The sequence below is a fragment of the Lontra canadensis genome, unplaced genomic scaffold (genome assembly GCF_010015895.1).
Source record: "Lontra canadensis isolate GAN:19392208 unplaced genomic scaffold, GSC_riverotter_1.0 scaffold205, whole genome shotgun sequence".
Lineage (NCBI taxonomy): Eukaryota > Metazoa > Chordata > Mammalia > Carnivora > Mustelidae > Lontra > Lontra canadensis.
Window position 1 is genome coordinate 272658 of NW_022631199.1, and position 21110 is coordinate 293767.

Below are 21110 nucleotides of genomic sequence, written 5' to 3' on the forward strand. Positions count from 1 at the left end.
ACGTGCTCACTGCCCCCGGGACGCGGGACCAGGCGGGCCTCGAGCCGCGTTCCCCCGAGCGGCGCACGCAGGGTAGCTGGTTCTGGGCGCAAAGCCCAGGTCGGTGCTCGCTGGGGCGGGCGCACGTCCTGCCAGACCGGGTCTGAGGGCACCTGCGCACCCAAGCAAAGCCCCTCTGCCCGTTTGCAGGTGAGTAGCCTGCGGGAATGCACACCTGGCAGCCGGCTAGACACGCCGCACCCGTCCCCCAAGACTGCTGCGGCCCACCACCGCCAGTGCCAAGGACAGTCCGCGCTTGAGGCTGCGATGGACTGCCCCATCTTCAGAAGGGCTGGAGCCAGACCCCACCGGAGGGAAATAGGTAGAGGGGTAGAGTGCCCCCCTCACCCAGCGACGGCGTCCTGAAAGCCCCCACACCGTCGGGGGTGGGGGGTGCGTCTTCAGACTCTGATGGTCCCAGAACTCCTTCGAGAGAGGCCCATCGGAAGTGCCTCAGCCCCAGCCCAGACCCAGCACAGCCCCAGGCCTAGGGACCTCAAGATTCCCCAGACCCCCCCCAACCTCACACCCTCCACCCTCAGGCCAGGCCGAGAGCGGGTAACCAAAGCAGAGATGGAGCTGGCCGGCTCTGCTGGGATCAGGGAAGAGGTGGGCTGTGCAAGGCTTCCACCTGCCCACCCTGGACCCTCACAGGCTCCATCTCCCCAGGACCCTGGCCCCGTTGATCGAAAAAACAGCTCTTCCTTCACCGGCCGCATGCTCCTGCCTGCTGCGCCTCTCCACCGAGCTTAAGGCCCACAAGAGACCCAGGCTTCAACTCCCTGGCTGGGGCCAGGACAGAACCCAGGAGCAGATCGTGTACAGCTCCCTCCCTCCATGTCCATCTCAGAGGGCCAGCGGGCCAGCTGGGGCGGCCTCAGTGGGGTGAGGGACGGTTCTCACACTCCACCAGCTCCCCAGCCCTGGCCAGGGCTTGCCAACATACGCATATACATACCAGCAGCCAGGATCTCTGGGTGGAATTACGGCGTCAGCTCCCAGCCTCCCCTCACCTCCACCATCTCTGGGATGCTCTCCCAGGACTGCCGGGAGCCCAGCTGTCCCTCCCACAGAGAACTGAGAACTTCCCACCTCTGTGTCAGGCTTGAGGGGGAGGGAAGGGAACCGGGCAGGATCAGAGGTGGGCTGGTGGGGCTCCGGGTCTGAAGGGTCCCACCCACAGGGGCTTAGTCCTGAGGAGGAGGGGCCGCTGGGGTCGTTTCTGGACCCCTTCAGGACGCCCCTAGGACACGATCCTCCAGGATCCCCTCCACAGAGGCCCTTCCACAGAAACCCCTGCCCCAGGACCCCATCCCCTAGAACTCCCCTCTCCCAGAACGCCCCTCCCCCAGAATTCCCTCCCCCAGGACTCCCCTCCCCCACTACTCCCCTCCCCCAGAATCCCTTCCCCTAGAACCTCCTCTCCCAGAAGTCCTGTGCTCTCCTCCCTCTCCCCCGCCAGGGAGCCAGCCCAGCTCTCAGCTCCTAAGTGGGGCTTTTGGTTCTTTACGAGTCTTCCACCCCATAAAAGGATCACCGCTATATGCAGTCCAGAACCTCTGGAAACAGCTGGCACTGTCCTACCAGCAGCCTGGGAGAGGGGCTGCTCTGAGTGTGGGAACAGGGTGCTTGCTGGGTCTCAGTCACTCGGCAGGCTGGTTGCCGTGGTCTGGTCACCACAGCCAGCCTGTCCTTGCATGGTGTGGGAGGGACAGCCGCCGCCCAGCCCTGCCACACGCCCTCCCACTGACCCCCAGACCCAGGCCCCTCCCAGGAATGTCCAGAGGGGTCAGGTGGGGGTTGACAACAAACGCCTCTGATTAATAAAAGTTTGATGGCAATTTCATATGTTGACGCGGATCCTAAATGTTCTCCAGGAACATCTGGCAGAGGTGGAGCCCTGTTTACACTCACAATGAGACCGTTTTTTCCAGATCCTCAGCCTGTCTCCCGCTCTGGGCCCCTCTGGGGGCTCTGGGCTGCCACTACATCTCCTTGGCCTGGGCCCACCCCTCACCCAGGAGCAGACACTCCTTGGGACAGGAGCCAGAAGCCAGGCCCTCCAGCTCTTCCCTCCTACCTCTGCCTGCCCCTCCCTCCCACCCAGAGGATCACAAATTTCCTCCTCTTCTGGGGCTAGGAAGTCCTTTCTTCCCTGATGCTGTCAGTCCCCCAGGTGCACAGTCTGGGGACTGTGGCCCCCCTTGGCCCTTACTGTGGCTGCCCCCACCTTCCCCTGCCACTAACCCATCCCCGTGGGCTGGGGGCTTCAGCCCGTAAATGACAGGGCAAATCAAATGAGGGTCTGTCTAAGGTGATGGCAAGAGAGAGTTCAACTCCAGGAGCAGAGTGGGCCCAGGGCCGCCCTGCAGGGGAGGGGTCAGGGGGGAGGGGTGCTCAGGGCTGACCTGCAAGGGAGGAGGGGTGGGGGGAGTGGTGCCCAGGGTTGACCTGCAGAGGAGGATTCAGGAGTGGGTCCCTGCAGGATCAGCACCACCCCAGCTCCACTACTGGCACAAACCCCCAGGGTCGCAGACGTCTTTAGCAAAGGTCTCCTTTGGGGGTATGTGGGAACTCAGAGAAGACGAGGCTGGTTCCCAGCACAACTATGCCAAGGGGTAAGAGATGGATGAGGCTCCCTGCTTACGCCCCCAGGGCCCAGTCCCTAACCCAAGGCAGCAGGTGGGCAGTGAGCGGGCAGTCCTGTGCTGAGGCCAGGGGACCCAGGTTGAGAATCCCCGACCCTTGGCCCCCTGTGTGGGTCAGGAACAGACATCATGGGGAGACCCGTGCCAGCTGGATGCAGTCTGCACCCCCCACTGGCCTGTGCCATGTGTGTGGTCCTTGTGGGAGCCACTGTTTATTTGACTTTCTTTCCTCCACCTTTTAAATAAAATGCAGTAGAGCAGAGAGCAGAAGCCACGTCCTGTGTCCTTATAGAACACGTGTGAGTGCTGTGGGCGGGCAGCTCCCCGGCCAGGCCAGCAGCCCTGTGCATCACCCCCACCTTTGTCCCTGTGGATCTCAGGGCCCAGCTTTGAAGGCCCCCAGACGTCCGCACGTGCCGACAGCTGAGCCTGGCAGACAGGAGCCAGCCCAACTGTAAGGGCACTGGAGAGCTGTCCTGGCCACCTCCCAGCTCAGTCCCCGGGGGCCCCTGTCCTGCCCCATGCTTCCGTGCACACACACCCATTCCAACTGCGCCACTGGCTCCTGCGTGGGGTGGAGGGGGTCAGTTGTTCCTGACGTCCAGAGAGGCTGCGGGGGGACCCCTGACCCCACCTGACCCCGCTGGAGCAGGTAGCCATGGGATGGAGCTGTCCTGGCCAATACCCCCACTCCAAGACTCCTAGCCTATTAGCATAAAGGGCCTCCCTGTCATCCTGCAGGGGACGGGATCAGATAGGGAAGACAGGACACATTTTAAGGGCACTGCAGCTCGCCTGGCCCTGAGCCAAGCCCTCATGCCTGGGTCAATGAGGAGCCTCCTCAGAGGGCTACCTGTGGGAGGTCCCAGCCAGAACTGCTGGCCACGCCCCAACGGGCAGTGAGCGAACATGGGCTATGGTGCCCGCGGTTTGGGGCTGTTCCTTATGCATGAGAAAGCACCGTCCTGAAGTCCTCTTCTGGGTCCCTTCCAGGACTCTGTCAGTGGGACCTCCAGGTCCTGGAAAGGGACCCGTGCCATGTGTGCATGCAGACCACCTGTGAAGAAGCCTTCCCCGGTGACCTGCACACCCAGCCCTGTGCACCTCCGCAGGATGGCCCTCCCGATTCCTGGTTCGGAAACAAGGCCTCACCTTCCTGGTGGCCTCTCACTTCCCCACCAGCACCCCATGCCGGAGCCAGCCCCGTGTGCAGATGAAGGGGAAGCCCAGCGGCCAGCGAGGGGAGAGAGCCTGACTCACTGTGGCCACATGGCACCACACATGGCCCCGAGCTCTGGGAAGCTGCCATCCGCCTATTTCCCAGGGGAAAGCCTATGGCCGCAACCCGAAGAGGCTAGAGAGCCTGGTACAGGTGGAGCAGGACTGAAGGCCGGCCTGGAGTGGGCAGAGGAGCCAGGCCTCTGCTCAGCCACATTCGTACCCAGACACACGTATGCTCACACATGCACACCCACCCAGGGAATGCACACACACGCACACACACGTGCACAGTCACACACACACGCACACACCCAGGAGAACACACTCCCGCAGGTGCGGGTGGGCGTGGCTACTCCCCCATTTCTGGCCTGGAGCTGAAGGACGCGGTCACCGGCCAGCCCCTCCCTGCGCCTGCACTCAGGGAAACTTTGTGGGAGACGAGAGGGCCAGCCAGCAGCTGGACCCCAGACCCAAGCTGGAGGGTCTCAAACACCAGCCCCCAAGGCCTGGCTCCCCAGAGGCCGCCGCTGGGCCAGAGTGCACGTGTGAGGCCCGGGCGGCCTCCTGCATGTGCGCACGGTGAACCCCGAGGCCTGATTTACGATGGGGCTCCCACACGTGTGTCAAAGGTGCTGTGTTAAGTGCTGGCATAAAAATAATATATAGGTCACCGCACCATTTTTATGACCCTCCCCAGCCCTGCTCAGGAACGCTAGGAGCCAGCAGGTGAAATAACACACAGCCCAGCGTCTGCCGGGGCGCCGTTGTCTGGGCCAGGTCTGCATGGAGAGGCAGCGCAGGGACACACCCTGGAGCCCAGGGCCCTTCCGCCTGGGCTGCAGTAGGGTGCCGCCCCACCGACTGTCCCTTCGCTCTTGGGGACATGCATGCCGCAGGCGGACTGCAGAAGAGGGATATGCTCGGAGTGCCCGCTGGGCCAGCAGCCACTGTGGAAACCAGAGCAGGCCGAGCACTTGTCACAGGGAGCGTGGCCCTCGTGTTGGCGATGACCTCAGGCTGCAGCAGAGAGGGGTGACGTGCAGATGGGGCCTGTGAGGACCCCATCCTTTCGGGGACAAGGAGAATGTAGCCTCAGCTCTGGTTCCAAGACCAACATCCAGCCCACCAGGGTCCCTCTGCCCAGGGCCACCCCACAGGGAGGCATCCCCAGGGGGACGGTGATGCCCACAGTAGGGGGTATCCCAGGGGGATGGTGGTCCCCACATGGAGGGCGTCCCCAGGGGAAGAACTATCTCAGAAGGAGGAGCATCCCCACACAGGGGACTATCCTCGCGGAGAGGAGCATCCCCACATAGAGGAGCATCCCCACATAGAGGGAGGATCATACCCACAAGAAGGGACAAGGCATTGCCGCAGGCTGGTTTTCTCCTCTGGGAGGCAGTGGGTGCAGTCTGAGTGACGCCTTGCCACGCAGCTGGTCCGTTTCACAGCACTGTGTGTCCTGGGCTTGGGGCCGGCCCAGGCTCTGGTCCTACATCTGAGAGGAGATGCCATTCCCTCTGGGGGCTGGGCAGGGGGTGGTTGAGCCTGCAGGCCTAGACTGGCACGCAGTGCACGTCTGCAGTCTTCTGGGCTGGGGCCCTTTTCTGAAACCTTCCTGAGGTGGCCTAGAGACAAAGCCAGGCTTCAGCCTCTGTGCCTACCAGTGGAGCCTCTGGTCAACTCCTGCCGGCTGCCCTGAGCCCCTCTGGGCCCACAGAGCCCGCACTTGCGTTGCAGCTCACCTTTGGGTCCCCTAGACAGCAAGAGCTCCTACAAAGTGAGGGACATGGGTCACGGAAGGGCTGGGACTGCAGCCAGGGCCCCCTGGACCAGGTAGGGGCCGGCTCTGGAAGGAGAGAATGCCCCAGGGACACAGCCAGCCAGATGGTACCTGTCTGGGTCTGGAAGAGGCCAGGGTGGGTGATGACTGGGCAGGACACCTGGAGGGCTCCCGCCTGCCCCCATACAGCAGACATCCTTTGTCAGGGTGGGGAAGAGTGTGAGGGATCCCACTGCCTGGGCACAGAGGAAGGGCCAGGCCTGGAGAGGGTGGCCAGCAGGGTTGGATGGAGCTCTAGGGGATGTCTCCCCAGCTGGGCCTCCCAGGCTGGCTGCAGAGAGCCCGGGTCCAGGCTCCAGTCTCCAGCCCTGGGGTATTGGCCTGGCACAGCCCTAGGGGCCGAGACCAGGGTGTCCTCCACAAGATAGCCTGACGTGAGTCCAGTCCCTGGGGATATGGCAGCCTGGGTGTACCTTCCTGGGGCCCCCTTCTGCCTCCACCCCCGGAACTCCCTTGTGCCCCCCAAGCCTTGCCCATCAAGGGGCCCATGGTGGGGAAGCCTATCTGGGCTTGAGGGGCATTAGGGAGGCTGAGGTGGGAATTAAGGCCAGTCCACCCCAGGCCCCCTTTGATCTTGTGGGCAGACCCCCATGTGGGTGTCTGCCCGAGGCTCCAAGGGGAGCCAGGAGTGGGCACCGGGGATGGGACAGGCACAGCCCTGGAACCAGCATGCCACAGGCAAGTTCCACAGTAGCTCTCAGGGAGACCCCAGATGGTGTCCTCCGGTTGTAGGGAGTGGGCTGTGAGGTCCTGCCCGTCCTGGAGGGACCCTGGGCTCCAGCGGCACTGGTGAGGGCCCTCCAGGTGCTCCCCAGCACCCCCATCCACGCCAGGCCTCTGGGGTCCTGAGGCGGCAGCCGCGGTGGGAGGGTCTAGCCGCCCACAGAGTGGGATAGGACAGGTCAGGACGCCTTTTCCCGGAAGGCTGAGGCGGTAGTTCAGAGCCTTGCCCCACCCCCCAACCACATACACATAAACACCGGAGTCGCTGGGGGCCGGCCGCTGGAGCCTGGGCTTTGTGATCACGGGGACGTGTGGGAGTGGCTCTGGGTCAAAGGGACACTGCCAGGGCTTGGCCTGGGCTCTGAGTGCCTGTGGCCGCTGCAGGGAGTGGGAACTGGCCCAGATCCCTGGCTGGGCGTCCGCAGGCCCCACCCTGGACCTGGGATGTTGGGTCAGGCGGTGAGTTCCAAGCCTGGATGCCACAGGGCAAGGACTCAGACAGTGCCTGCCCTGGATCACACCCAGCAGGAGAGGAGATTGAGAAGGAATTCCGGGAATTCACAAGGAGAAGGAAGGAAGAAAAGTAGGAGAGGGAGGAGGGTAGACTTTTCTTCCTTCTTCCTCTCTGACCAGAAGAAACAACCGTTAACCCCTTACTTGGGGTTCCCTGCTCACAGGTGGAGGCCACACTTGGGCTCTGCCTCACAAAGCTGGAGACAGCCTACAGGCTTTCCTCGCCCAGGGCCCTCCTCCCCCAGCCCCGAGCCTGGGAGGCATGGGGCCAGCGTCCAGGGCAAAAGTGAGGCAGGACCAGCCACCCAAGGCTCCAGCTTCGATCCCCAAGGCAAGTCTACAGGGCTGGGCCTGAAGCCAGTCACATCTAGGACCCCTGCAGGACCCAGAGCCAGAGCTGGGGGGGCTCCCCGTGGCTAGTCCAGCACATGACTACAGAGGGTCTGGGAAGGCAGCAGCCCAAGGGCCACCGGGGGTCTCAGGGCTGTGTGCCTGGATGAGGGAGGCCCTCTGCAAGTCCAGCTCCTGAGGATGGCTGCCAAGCGGCAGTGCAGCCCCAGGACCCTTGGGGCCCGGGACGGAAGGCGTGATGGCCAGGAGACAGAGTGGCCAGTGGCCAGGGCATTCCTGCAAAGCCCACGTGCTTACAGGGCTCAGCACCCTCGTGCTGTCATGGAGAGCCTTGGTCCCTCTGGGGTTCCAGGCCAGGAGAGGGGGTGGGTGTGCAGGGCGTGCTCAAATCCAGAGAGGAAGACAAGGGGCATCGCCCCCCGCCAGCCCTCAGGCCATAGGCTGACTCCCAGTGGTCCTGTCCTCCCAGGTTGGTGCCCAATGGTTTGGCCATGGCCCTGCCAGGAGTTGAGCCCACACTGAGAGAAGGGAGAAGGCCCTTGCTGCGGCCCCTGGGCCCCCCACCCAGCGAGTGCCCACAGCATGTTTAGGCTCAGTCTGAAAGCCCTCTGGGGGCAGGGGTGAGCCAGCCAGAGTAAGAGTGAGCTTGCTGACCTCAGCACAGAAGCTTCCACAAAGGAAGAGCTGGGGAGGGGCCTGAAGCCAGCACAGAGGCCCTGCTGAGCCCTGAGCATCCCCTGCCTGGCATGGGAGCTCTCAGGGGCTCCCTCCCCTTGGCCACATTGTACTCCACAGACCCAATGGGCATCATCCTGGCCCATTCAGCATCTCCTGCAGGATCCTCCTGCCCACTTCCTGTCCTGAGTGGACACCCAGGGGTGGGGAGACCATTGCAGGTGGAGGGGACCGCCCAAGGTGGGGGGCGACCAGCGTCGGCCTCCTCCAGCTTCTCCATCCACCCACCAGCCCCCGTTCTCAAACACTCAGCCTCTGGATAGAGCAAGGATAAAGCACAAAAACAAGTAGAAAGGAGCAACTTATCTCCTGGAGCATCTTAGACAAGTTTCTTCTGAACTTTGGAAAGTCAGCTTGGGACATGGAATTCCTCCATGTGAGAAGGGAAGCAAAGAGTGTGGGGCAGCTGCAGCCTGGGGTGGAAGACAAGGCTCAAGCCAGGGGCACCCCAGGGCGCGGATGCCTGTGCCAGTGCCCAGGATGCAGGCAGGATGCACCCATGATCCACCCAGGATCTACAGTGCCCACAATCCACTGAGGACACACGGCGCCCACGACACACCCAGGATGCACGGCTCCCATGATACACTCAGGACACACGGTTCCCAGGACACACTCAGGACACATGGCGCCCACAGAGTCTATGTGCACCCCTACAGGTCATAGGGCCCACCTGCTGTGCGTACACATGGGGGCCTCTCCGTGTCACTGAGGGGCAGAGGAGCACACCCCTGTGCTCACAGACACACGGGAGCACCGAGGTCCAGGGGCCCACAGCAGCATATCACGTATGTGGGGAGCGCTCGGTGGCCCAGAGGCCCGCTGGTGATCCCTGTTCAAGCATGCGTGTGGCATTCCCAGTCTGAAGACTCCCCCCACCCCCTCGCAGGTCCTCTGGTGCCCAGGGCCGCCTCGGCTCCAGAGCCCAGCCTGCCAGGGAGGCCCGGTCCAGCTGCAACCCGTGGGGCCTCCTTTCTTACATGCTGTCCCAGGGCCAGATCCGATAGGCAGGATTCTTCCCACTGAGCGTGCAGAGGCCAGCCACCCACCCCAGGCCCCCTGGGAGTCTCACTGGGCAAGGTACCTGGCATCCAGCAGCCCCACCCACCGTGACCCCAGGAGCAGGGCCTGGACTATGCACTAGCAGTGAGAGGACAAAGCATGTCTGTCTGTGTGCTGAGTGGAGGGACGGCCTGCGCAGGCTCAGGATTCCTGTCTGGGTGTCCTTCTGCCATCCATCTGCTCACTGGTTCACTTACTAAACAACTCATTCACATGACCCCATGCCAGGCCCCAAGGGCTCGGACCCCTGCCCACCCTGGAGGGCCCACAATCAGGCATGCAAGCAGGTTGGGACAGAGCCATGTCCAAGGACCTGTCAGCGTCCAGGGGCAACTGTCCAGTCCTCCCTCTGGGGACTGGAGTCAGGGCAAGTAGCCCAGGCAAGGGGACATTTGAGGTGGGCTTTGAGGTGTGGCTAGAGGTTCACAGAGCAGGAAGGGTGCTCTGGGCAGTGAGGGGGGCATGAAGGAGGATGCACAGAGGGGCCAGGGATCCTGGGGTCCCATGGCGAAGCCCGAGCCCAGGACAGACTAGGAGGGCACGGCAAGGGTCAGAGTGGCCCAGGCAGCTCCCGAGGTGGCAAGATGGGCAGGGTAGGCCCGTGGAGGCTCAATGAGAAAGACTCCCTCCTCCTCCTCAACTCCTCCTCCTCTTCCAAAGCCACAACCCCTACCTGCCTACCCACACCCACCACAGGGAACCATCTCACCACAGCCCCTGGGGGACACAGAGCCGACACCTAGGGTCTTGACCCCGTGGTCCCAGCCCATCAGTCCCAGCCCATCGCCCCTTCAAGAGGAGGGGCCCTCTGCTTGGGGGCGGGCCTTCTCGGGACCACCGGGCGTCCAGGGGACACTCCAGTCGCTGCCACTCCTAGGGACTCCACCACCCACAAGGAAGCCAAACAAAGAGAGCTCTGGAGCCCCCTCAGCCTCACAGGATCCCAGGACCCCATGGGCCGCCCCCTTTCTTCCGCTCACGAGCCCAAGCCCAGAAGGAGGAGGCCTGAGCTCACATTTCCTCTCCATCTCTGGCGTCTGGGCTCCCATTCCCCCTTGGAGCAGAACTGCCCATTCCCAAGTGCAGACGAGTTCCGTGAGCATTTTGTCTTAGAAAATGCCAGACATGATTCTGGAAATCTGCCTTACGCCACGGGCCTAGAAGGAAGGGGCTGCTGGGGGTTTCCAGAGGAGCTTCCCCATCTTGGGCTGGGGGCACCCCGGACACAGAGTCTCTACCAGCAAGGGGATCGAGGCCCCATTCCTGCTACTGCCCATCCAGTCTCACGTCCTTGTCCCAGGCCAGAGGAAGGGAGGGAGGACAAAGGCCATGGGCCACTGAGCCTTCCTTCTCCAGCAGACACTGTGCCCAGCCCCTGCTAGCATCCTTTTGGGCCAAGGGGGCTCTGCTGGGTCCCTCAGGGCCTGAGGAGAGGGGAATGGGACAGAGCCCAGGGAAGACTGGGACTTAAAGAAGGCCCGGGTTTGGGAAAGTGAACTGGAGAAGACATCACCTTCGAGAGGGGACAGAGTCGGTGCTGAGGCCAACAGGACTCGCCGCGTCCTGGGGGGACTCTTTGGGGACATAGACCTGGCAGCTTTGGGTGGTGCAGGGGTTGGTTGTGGCGGGGGGGCTTCCTGAAGTGGGCAAGAGGATAGGGCATTCTAGGCCACACATGGGACCGCGAGGCCACAAATGACCGTGCCCTTTCCTGTTCACACAACCACACACTCAAAGGCACACCTGTGCACACACATCAGACCACTCAGGGTGGGAGGGGGGACCGATCATCCCTAGGGGAGCAGTCCAGCATGGGTGGGGTTGGGGGCCCAGAGATAGGGACCCTTGAAAGTTCCCAGTGGGGGCAGGTGGGCAGGGGCTCCTGTGGCCCCAGGTCAGCAGTCCCTGACCCACACTCAGGCACACACACGGCCTCTCTGCCTGTGGCTGCTGCCGGCCAGGAATGTCCTGGAGCGTCCCTCATGCTGGCCTGCCCCTTGGCTCTGCTCCACTTACACTAGGACCCCGTGGGTGGGGCAGGGGAAGGAGCCCAGAGCCCTTGACCTGCTTGGACTGCTGATGCTGGGCCAGCGGGGCCTGTCCTGGGAGGCAGGCAGGGGTGCAGGGCTCCGGCACACAGAAGCCCCCCGCCCTGGGCTCCCAGCCCCAGTCACTCCAGGCCCCTCACCAGCCTCTTGCCCTCTGGGAGTCAGGCCTGGGTCTCCACGCCCTTGTGCACTTACGGAGTGTTAGTGGTGTGCCTGCCCAACCCCCAGGCTCACACGGAGCCCCAGCAAGTGACCCCCACCACCAGGATGCACCTCCCTGATTTGGCTACCCTGAGGCCTCCCGTGCTGGACCCGTCTGGACCCCCAGCGAGAGGAGAATGACTTCACCCTGGCAGAATCCAGAACCCAGCAGCCCACGGTGTTTACATGAATACCCCCCTGCCCCTGGAAGCAGCATGCCGAAAGGCAGAGAGGCAGCGGGCTTGTGGGGCTGCTCAGCCTCCCAGCCCCTGGGTTCCAGGCAACCAGCCCAGACCGCGGTCTGTCTCTGGGGCTGCTTCTCAGGCTGCAAGTACAGCATTTAGGCCTCCCGCCATGTGCAAGCCCAGCTGGGAGGCACCCCAACAGGCAGAGTGCCAGGAGCCCATTTCCCAGCTCTCTCCATGCCTGCCCACCTGATCCCCACAAGGCACCCTCCCTGGCAAGCAGGACAGACAGGCCCCACGGAGAACACAGAGGGGTCCCTCCATAAAGAGCAGGCAGCCTTGAGTCCTGAGCGATGGGATGTACCCAGGCATCTGAATGATTGAGGACAGTCCAAGCAGAGTTCAGAGCCCTTGAAGGGGGTGTGGGCCCCAGGAAAGGAGGGGACACCTGTCACTGGGCCGGAGCAGCACGGCAGGCCTGACGTTCCAGCCAGTGTGGAAAAGGCAGCCACCCCCCCCAGCTTTGGGGAGAGATTGTGGAGACCTGCAAGGTGGCAGGGTGGGGTGCCCAGGAGAGCGGTCCAGCGAGGACTACCGATGAGGGCAGCCAGCTGCCTCCGGGCCAAGCTGGCTGACCCCTGGAAGTAGTCAGGTGGGAGGAAGCTGCTGTTCTGTGGCTGCTCCTTCTCATGTCTCCTCTCCAGCTCCCAGACAGGAGCAAGGGGGCTCCGGGGGCGCTCACTGGCAATCTGGCCCACTGCAGAGAGGCTCTGCGCAGGAGGGGCTGTCCTGGATCCCACCCACACCTCTCTGCTGCAGCAGCCTGGGCTGAGTCAGGGATGCAGTGCCCCAGATGTGGGCACGCAGAGGAGACCAGGGCTGCCCCAGGGGAACAAGGGGCTCCCGCCTCAGCTGCACCAGGCTGAGGCTGAACACAAGCAGGCCTGAGGGCACACTTCCTACCCTGTCCATCTCCCACCTCCCCAAGCCTCAAACTCTCGGGCTCTCGTGCAAGAGGTACAGAATCACGAGAAGCTAACCCCAGAGACTCTGCAGCCTGTCTTGTGTCCTCTGCGGGGGTTCAGGTCTGAGGGTCATGGATCTAACCTGGGACATGGTGTGGGGATCGTGGCCCTCCCTCAGGACCTGGTGTGGGTATCATGGCCCTGCCTTGGGATCTGGTGTGGGGATTGTGGTCCTGCCGTGGGGTCTGGTCTGGGGGTCATGACCTTGCTCTGGGACCTGGTCTGGGGATCATGACTCTGCCCTGGGATCTGGTCTAGGGGTCACGGCCCTGTCCTGGGCTCTGGTTGAGGGTCATGGCCCTGCCCTGCAGTCCGGTCTCGAGTTCTGGCTGTAGTCAGAAGGGTTGGCTGGTCCAGACACTTGCCTGAGCCAGAAACCAAGCCCTTTCCAGGCTGTGACTTCTGCTGGGCAGGCGGTTCCCACCCTCAGGGCCAGGGGCGGAGCAGGACCCCGCCAGCACACAGGAGACAGGCCCTGCATTCCCAGAGCCCACTGGAGCGTGTCCCCAATGCAGGCCAAGCCCCAGCTGTTCAAGAACCTTCTGCCCGAGGCGGGCAATGGCCCTCCCGACACCCCCGACCACAGCAGCCAGTCCAGGCCCACAGCAGGAGATGGGGTGCTGGAGGGACAGGCCTGGCTAATCCCCACACAGAGTCCGCCTGGGAGGGGACAGACTGCACTCATGGACAGAGCAGCGGGGGCACCGGGGGACCCTTACGAGGCACCCATCCTGGGTGCTGCCGGCCACACTCAGCCTTCCCTCCATGAACAGGCGGGGGAGCCTGCAGGAGGGCTGGCTTCCCTGGGCCCTGCCTGTCTTCTCCGAGTCTAGCCCACCGAGGAGCACATATTGAGCACCAACCACTGTGTGCCCCACCTAGGAGCACGCATTGGGCACCACTGTGTGCCCCACCGAGTCAGCCTCCCACTCCCCACCCTGCCGTGCAGGGACACAGGAATCCAACCCAGCCTCAGCCAGGGAGACATAACCTGCATGACGAGTCACATACTTGGCAGAAACCAAACCCAGGCAGAAGCCAGGGGGAGGACTGCGCCGGCCAGACACCCTATCGTAAAACCTTTACAACCTCCAGGCCTTCCTCACGCGTGTAGCTTTGTCCTATGTGGCCCCAGTGAGCTATTTAGTGTGCAAACCACTCCCCCTACACACCCAGAGCCACATAAACATCACACTGTCAGCAGCGCCAGTGTCCACTGAGCTCCGACTCCTCCTGCGTACCTGCCGGGTGACCATTGGGAAGCTCTGACCCTGTCTGGGTGGTTCCCCAGAGATGGGCTCCCTGAGCGTCTCACTGGCCCAGCTTCAGCCCACACTCCAGGGGTTGGGGGAGTGAGGGCTGCAGGGCCGGGTGCCTCCAAGCCCCAGGACTGTGGGTCCAAACACAGAGTCATAGCCACCTGAGAAACAGTCCTGGGGACACTGAGGCCCCACTTGTCCCCCCCCCCGTCGCTGGGGTCACTGCCCCTCCCTTGCAAGGTGAAGGTGCTTCAGCTGGGGTAGGATTCCCAAGCTCATGGCACTGGGCCTCCCCATCAAATGCCCAGGGAAGCCAATCGCATCTTCCAGATCCCAGTCCAGCTGCCCAGGACACGCAGATTCCCAGATCCCAAGGGACCCACTGGCTTGACAGCACCCATGACCACATCCCATGTCCCCATGTCATGTCTCTCTGAGCCAACATAGCTCTATCACACACACTCGCATGTACACACTGTCTGACACACACACACACACACACACACACACAGGCCCTCCCCCTCCCCACATCCTATGTCCCCAGTCATGCCCCTCTGAGCCATCGCAGCTCCCTCACACACACTTACACATACATACACACTGTGACACACGTGCACACACACTGGGCCCCCCTCCCCTTGCTCCTTGGGTCAGCCCAAATGTCCCACTGCCCTTCCCCATCTTCCTACAGACAGCCCTTGACCCACCTGGACCAGGTCCCTAGCCAGGCATCCCTGCCCATAGCCTCATGGGGAGAACCCCCACCTCTATCGTCCCTCAGCTGGAGGTCAAGAGTGGCTTCCATGGCACGGCTGTGGGTCCCTCGGGCCTCACGTCCAGGCTCAGAGGACAGCTCTGGGCGGACACGGGAGGCACCCTGTCCACTTACTGTGGCCGTGGCAGCCAGCAGAAAACTCCCTGATACAACCAGGCCAGTGGTCTGTTTTCTCCTTATGGCTTCTAGTCTCATGGAGCATGCATGGCTTTTCACAAGTACGTCTCCCTCCCAGAAGCTGCCAGTTTCAGGCTGTGCCCCACATGCCCTGTGCCCGGAGGTGCACCCCGGCCCCCGCTCCAAGACAGGCTGGGTCCCCAGCGGCTGGCCAGCTCGGCACCCCAGCGCACCGGCCACCCCTCCTTCACCTTCGGAAGCACTGAAGAGCTGAGACATAGGGAAAATCGACCAGGACATACACGTGAAAGAGAGTCAAATAGTGCCCCAGACTCCTTCCCCAAGAAGCTAGGAAGCAGGAAGGTAGCTTCTCGTCCACACGTGTTCCAGCCATCCCAGGATCGACAGGGGTGCAGGATGCTCCAGAGTCTCGTCACCGAGTGCTTTATATCAACACTGGTACCTTGGAACCCTGCAGGGAAAGGAAGAAGGGAGGAGGAGGGAGGGGAGGGGAAGGGAAAGGGAGAGAGAGGGAGAGGGAGATGGAGAGGGAGAAGGGGAGGAGGACAGGGGAAGGGGGGAGGGGGAGGAGGAAGTTGCAGGAGGTCAGGAGAGAGATGGGGAAGGAGAGGGAGGGAGGATGGAGGGAGGAAAGGAAAGGGGGAGAGGGAAAGAGAGAGGGAAGAAGGGGATGGGAAGGGAAGGGGGAGGAGGGGGCATCCAGGAGAGGGAAGGAAGGAGGGGGTGGAGCCAGGGATCCACAGACTGGACTGGACGTGGGGACATGGGACGAACATTCCCACACATGAGGTCCGGGTCCCCCAGCCATCCCCAATCCTGGTGGAAGAAAGCAAGCCTGAGGATGAGGAGGTTGGGCAGGCCAACCGCTAGCGGAGGTGTCAGAGGGGTGCCCCATGCCCCTGCAGGGCTTAGCCTTGGTCTGCCTGCACCCACCCCCGGACCTTCTATCCCAAATGTCTGCCCTCCCCACTTCGTTTTGGACTCATCTTGCCAGGGGCGGGATCCGCTCCCAGGGGGTAGTGCGGTCTTCCAGGAGGACCCACGGGGCTGCCTCCTTCCCTTGTTCCTGGCACCTGCCCCTCCCTGTGCCCACGGGTCCCCAGCCCCCACCCCATGCTCCCAGGGCTCCCTCTGCATCCCTGAATCCCTCGGGGAATTTTCCAGAGAGGTCACAGAACGGGAGGGAACTTTCTAGGACTTGCCCACCCCCTGATGCCTGCATTCTGGCTTTGCAGCCCCTTGGCTGGGTGTAGACTTCGGGTTGGGAAGGACTGTCGGTCCTTCAGGCCTGGGACATCCGCACTGCTGACTGCCGCGTCTAGTGTTCCTCTGATCCTTGGTACCCCTGCCGACAGGAATGCTCCACATGGTGGAAAACAGAACCCAAGTGGCTGGGTCAAGGTGGATGCACACTCCTTGTTCTCCATCAGACAGCCCGGGATGGAAGCCCAGCCTCCTCTCGTGCTCCAGCGTCCACGCACAGCGGCCTCTGGGCCCTTGCTCCCTGAGCGTCTGTTCTGGGCAGGACTGGGTAGTCGGGTGGCGGTGCCCAGCAGATGACCTTCTCCCAGCCAGGTCTGGCTTCTTAGGAGAGAAGCGCACTGATCACGGCACCCCATGGCCAAAACTGCCCACGGCCAGCAGGGCTGGGAGATGGCTGCCTTTCCCAGGCTTTATCTTTCCAGTTTTTGTCCAACTGGAGGTCTTCTTTCCTTAGCCCTGTTTTCACTGCCCCCAGTTCCTGTCAGGTTTCGTTGTCTTCTCTCCACGGTCGGTGCTGGCTGCCCCTAATCCCTTCCCTGGTCTTCCGGACACAGAGTCCAGTTCCCCTTAGGGCTCCCTCTGGCCCTGAGGCATATTCTACTTCTTGCAGCACCATCTCCCAGGCACCGGGAATCTCGCCTCTGTAAATGCCAGAGATCTGGAAGTGTGGGGGCCCGGAGGCCATAAGGAAGAGCTGCGTGGCCTGGACCTACAGAGGTTCGCCTAGGCCTCTGCGGGAGGGGGGAGGGAATGCCCTCCACAGGGCTGAGGCAGGGAGGACGCAGCAGATTACAGAGTTAACCCACCTTACACCGCGGTGACCCTGGTGGGCGGAGCGTCAGTGCTGGAACCCGGGCCCACAGGGTGTCCGCTCACCAGGACAAGACAGGACGCGCCTGCACAGCACCAGGGACCTGCACCAACCCCATAGGCCCGCCAGTCCCAGGGCAGGGAAGAAGTCCCCCACACAGCTCCTAGACCGCCAGGATCTTCCTGTGAGTGAGCGCCCCTGTTACAGCTGCACCCAGGAGACCTGCTGGGAGGGCCTGTGTTACAGGATGGCCCAGGTCCTGCCCAGGCGATGCGCTGGGGTGGCCCGCATTACGGGAAGGCTCCCAGGTCCCACCCAGGGACCGTGCTGGGGTGTTGCTAGCAGACTCTCAAGGACAAAGATGGAGCCTGCATTCGCAGGCAGAAAAACAAAGTGACCAACTGGCAGATCCAGTTAAAGACCCAGGGTGTGAGGGTTGGTGGCCCTCCCTCTCCCTCTCCCTCTTCCTCCTTCTCCCCTTGCTCCGCCTTCCCCTCCCCCTCCTTCCCCCTCCCCTCCTGTCTCTCTTCCCCTCCTCCTCCCCTTCTTCCTCCTTCCTCCGCCTTCCCCTTGCCCTCTCTTCCCTCCCCCTCCCTCTTCCAACCTCCTCCTCTCCTCCTCCCCTCCTCCCCTCTTCTTTTCCCTCCTCTGCGCTCCCCCCTTCCCCTCCTCTTCTCTTCCCCTCCCTCCTTCTCCTTCCTCTGCCTTCCCCTCCCCCTCTCTTCTCCTCCCCTTCTCTTTCCCCTCCCCCCTCCTCTGCACTCCTCCTACCTACTCTTCCCCTCCACTCTCTCTTCCTCCCCTTCTTCCTCTTTCCTCTGCCCTGCCCTCCCCCTCTCTTCCCCCTCCCTCCTTCTTCCTCCTCTGCCTTCTCCTCCCCTTCCTCCTCCCTCCTTCTCCCTCCTCTGCCCCCCTTCTCTTCCCCTTCCCTGCCTCCCCCTCCTTCTCCCCCTTCCTCCTCCCATTCCTCTGCCCTCCCCCTCCCCTCTCTCCCTGCCTCCTCCCCCTCCTCTCCCTGCCCAGCTAAGAACCACAGCAGGAGCCTCTGGGCTCTGCTACCCCCTCAAACACAGCCGTTTCCATGGACAAGGGCCCAACACAAACACGGGATGCTGCAGCTCCCCAGCCAGCCCAGGACCCCCCACAGCACAGGGTTGGTGGGCAGATGAGGTCACTGCCACAGGGGCCCTATAGTTCTGGGGGGGGACTATTTGTTTGGTCTTGTTTCTGGGGCAACCTTCTAGACCCCTCCTCCACTCTGTCCAAGGGGCAATGGTGATACAGGATAGGAAGGTGCCCCTGAAATCCCCCACACCACCTCACACTTGGCCCGGGGGCTGGGCCCAATGCAGAGTCCCAGGCTGTCAGGAAGCAGCCATGACCATTAGTCCCATGTCCAAGGTGTGCACAGGGAAACTGAGGGCCAGGTATGGGACAGAGGCAAGACCATGCGGACCTGGAACACTTGTCCCCGGACTGCGGCCTTCCTCAGCCTAGGAGCTCCGGTGGCAGGGGCCCCCAAGCACAGAGCCCCATCCCCCTCTGCCCAGTGTCTGTCCTGCCTGGGGGTCAGCCCCACAACCTGCATGCTGGCCAGTGGGGTGCTAGGGTACCATCCGAGGAGAGCAAGTCCTGGGCTGTTACTGGGGAGGGCTCAGAGGGCACAGGCCCCAAGGCACCCCCACCCCTCGTGCCACAGCAAGGTGACTTGGGGCCCTGCTGTGGCCTGTCCAGGAGCTAGCCTCCTTTTCCACCGTCCGCTCCTCTCCTCCTCTCCTCTTCTCCCTCTCTCCTCTCTTCCTCCCCCTCCCTGCTCATCCCCTTCCCATCCCCCTCCTTTACTGCCTCCTCCCCCCTTCTTCACTTTCTCCCTCCTCCTTCCCCTCCTCCCTCTTCTCTTCTCCACCTCATCTTCAGTCTCTGAAGTCAGCCTGGAAGGCAGGCGGGTCCAGCTGAATACCTTTCCTGTCTGAGACATTACCTAAGTGGGCCTTCTTACCTAATCCCCCAGCCATCTCCTGCCTCCTGCTCCCACCTCCCACCCGGCAGGGCTAGACGGGGCCGGCAGTCCTGACTTGCCTCCGGCCACCTGTGTGTCCTGAACTGCCTCCTCCGCACCACCTGTGAACAGCGCCCCAGCACCCGGCAGGCCAGTGGGAGTGGCCTTGAGTTGTGTCCCGGCCTGAGCCCCAAGCCGAGCAGAGCGTGGGGCTTCCCTGAGCCCTGGGGCTGCTCTGCACTGGCCCTCCTTGCCCTCGCTGGCCCTGCCGGCAAGCCACAGGGATGCCGCCCTGTCCTCTGGAACTTCCCGGGCCTCCTCGCTGCCCCAGGCAGGCAGGAAGCACCTTGCGGCCTCCGACGTGTCTCCCCACCTGGCTGATGTGGTCAGACCGGCCAAGCCTTCTACCTCAGGCCAGGGGCTGAGCCAGCAGGAGCCTGTCAGCTGGAGGGGGACAGAGCTGGGGTAGGAGAGACCTCAGTGGCCACTGAGCAAGGCAGGGGGCTGAAAAGGAGAGTGCCACCCCGCACGGCCCCCTCACAGTGCCGACACACGCGTGCACGCCTGCACACGCACACCAGACGCAGGCCTATGCCAGTCCAGCCAGATGCACGGAGCCCGGGAGGGACAGGAGACCCGGCTGTCCAGAGCTGCGTGAGCCAGGCAGGAGGAGGCGCAGCCCTGCAGGGGGCTGTGCCTGGTGGCCTGGCCAGCCTATCCTGCCCCACAGCCCTCTCTTCTCCCCGAAGCCTCACCCCCCAGCCTGCAGCCCTCACCAGGTCAGTTTGCTACGGGAAGAATGGCCTCATCCAGGCCTCCTGCTCCCCGGCCCCGGCCACTTGCTGTCCCCTCCCATCCAGGCAGAGGCCGAGCCCCCTGCCCATACCTCAGTGTCGGAGCTTGGAAGGGGACCTTGGTTTCCCCAGTGTGCTGCCCCTGGGGGCCCGCCAGGCCTACCGTGCTGTCCTCCCCATAGCTAGCCTGCAGAGCTCAGTGCCCAGCCGGGGGGCCGCCCCTGCAGCCTGATGGATCTGACAGTGGCCCGTGCCCCTTGCCTCTTCTTACTGGGAGCCATGGGGCCAGAGGGCAGGCGCCCAGACCCTTCTGCTTGAGCACCAGGATTGGAGAAATCATCCCACTTCCTCTGGCAGGCCACCCGGGTCCCTGGGGCTTCGAGGGGTGGAGGAAAACCGAGGAGGCAGGGAGGCAAGCTCCCAGCCAAGGGGCCCCAGGGGTCCAGAAAGGTATGTCGCAGCAGTGGGGGTCACACAAAGTGGGCTCAAAGGAAGACCTAGGCCTACAGAGGGGCAAGGCGCTGGGGACCAACTCTCAGAGGGAGGGCCTGTTATGCCTGGAAGTCCCCAGACGCAGCAGGCGTCTGGACAAATGGACGGGCCATGTCAGAGACCCAGCCCTGGGAGAGAAGGCACCAGGCCCTGGGGCAAGGGAGGGAACGCTGAGGTCATCGCCTGCAGGGTCACCTCCCCCCAGGGCAGGGAAAGGACAGCTGAGGCAGGGGCCCAGTGTGTGCAGAGACAGGCCTGTCCCCCAGCAGCCCAAGGGCTCTCCTCACTGCCCTCCAAAGGGCACGGCCTTGAGCTAAGGAGGGAACAGTGGCCCCACAGACAGAAGGATGCTCTGTCTGGCCCCAGCCTGGCAGCGAGCGCGCTCTATCCCCCACCAGTGCAGGCCTAGGTCCTGCATCCCACCCACCCACCCCCAAGCCACCAAGTTCACACCCATCTTACCCACAGGATGTAACCTTATTTGGAAAGGCCACCACGAAAGCATCCTGGAGAGTCTGCCCAGTCCTGCCTCTGGGGACAGGTGTCCAGCAAGGGACCGGAGAGGTGGAGCTGGAGGTGGGGGTTGGGTGGCGAGCCCATGACCCCAGGGTTGCCTGGGGCTCCAGTCACTGGGAGAGGCAGGAAGGCCTTTTCCCTGGAGCCTCTGGACAGAGTGAGGCCGCGCCCACAGCTTGTTGAGGGAAATTCCCCTTTCGGGAAGCCCGCACTTGAGGCATTTTGCCCCTGGACACGAACACAGGGGCTCCAGGGGCACGTGGGGCCTTGTCTGACCCGCCCTGCAGACTAGACCGCCTGCAGGCTGTGCTGGGACCAGAGGCTGACCTGGAAGCGGCGGGGCGCAAAGGGGCCCCAGGGGCCTGTCTCCTGATCCACCGGACCTCTGAGAGGAGCCTCTGCACAGGGCAGGAGCAGCCTCTTCACGTGGAACCAGGGAGAGAGCGCCATCCCACCTCTGTAGTGGGCC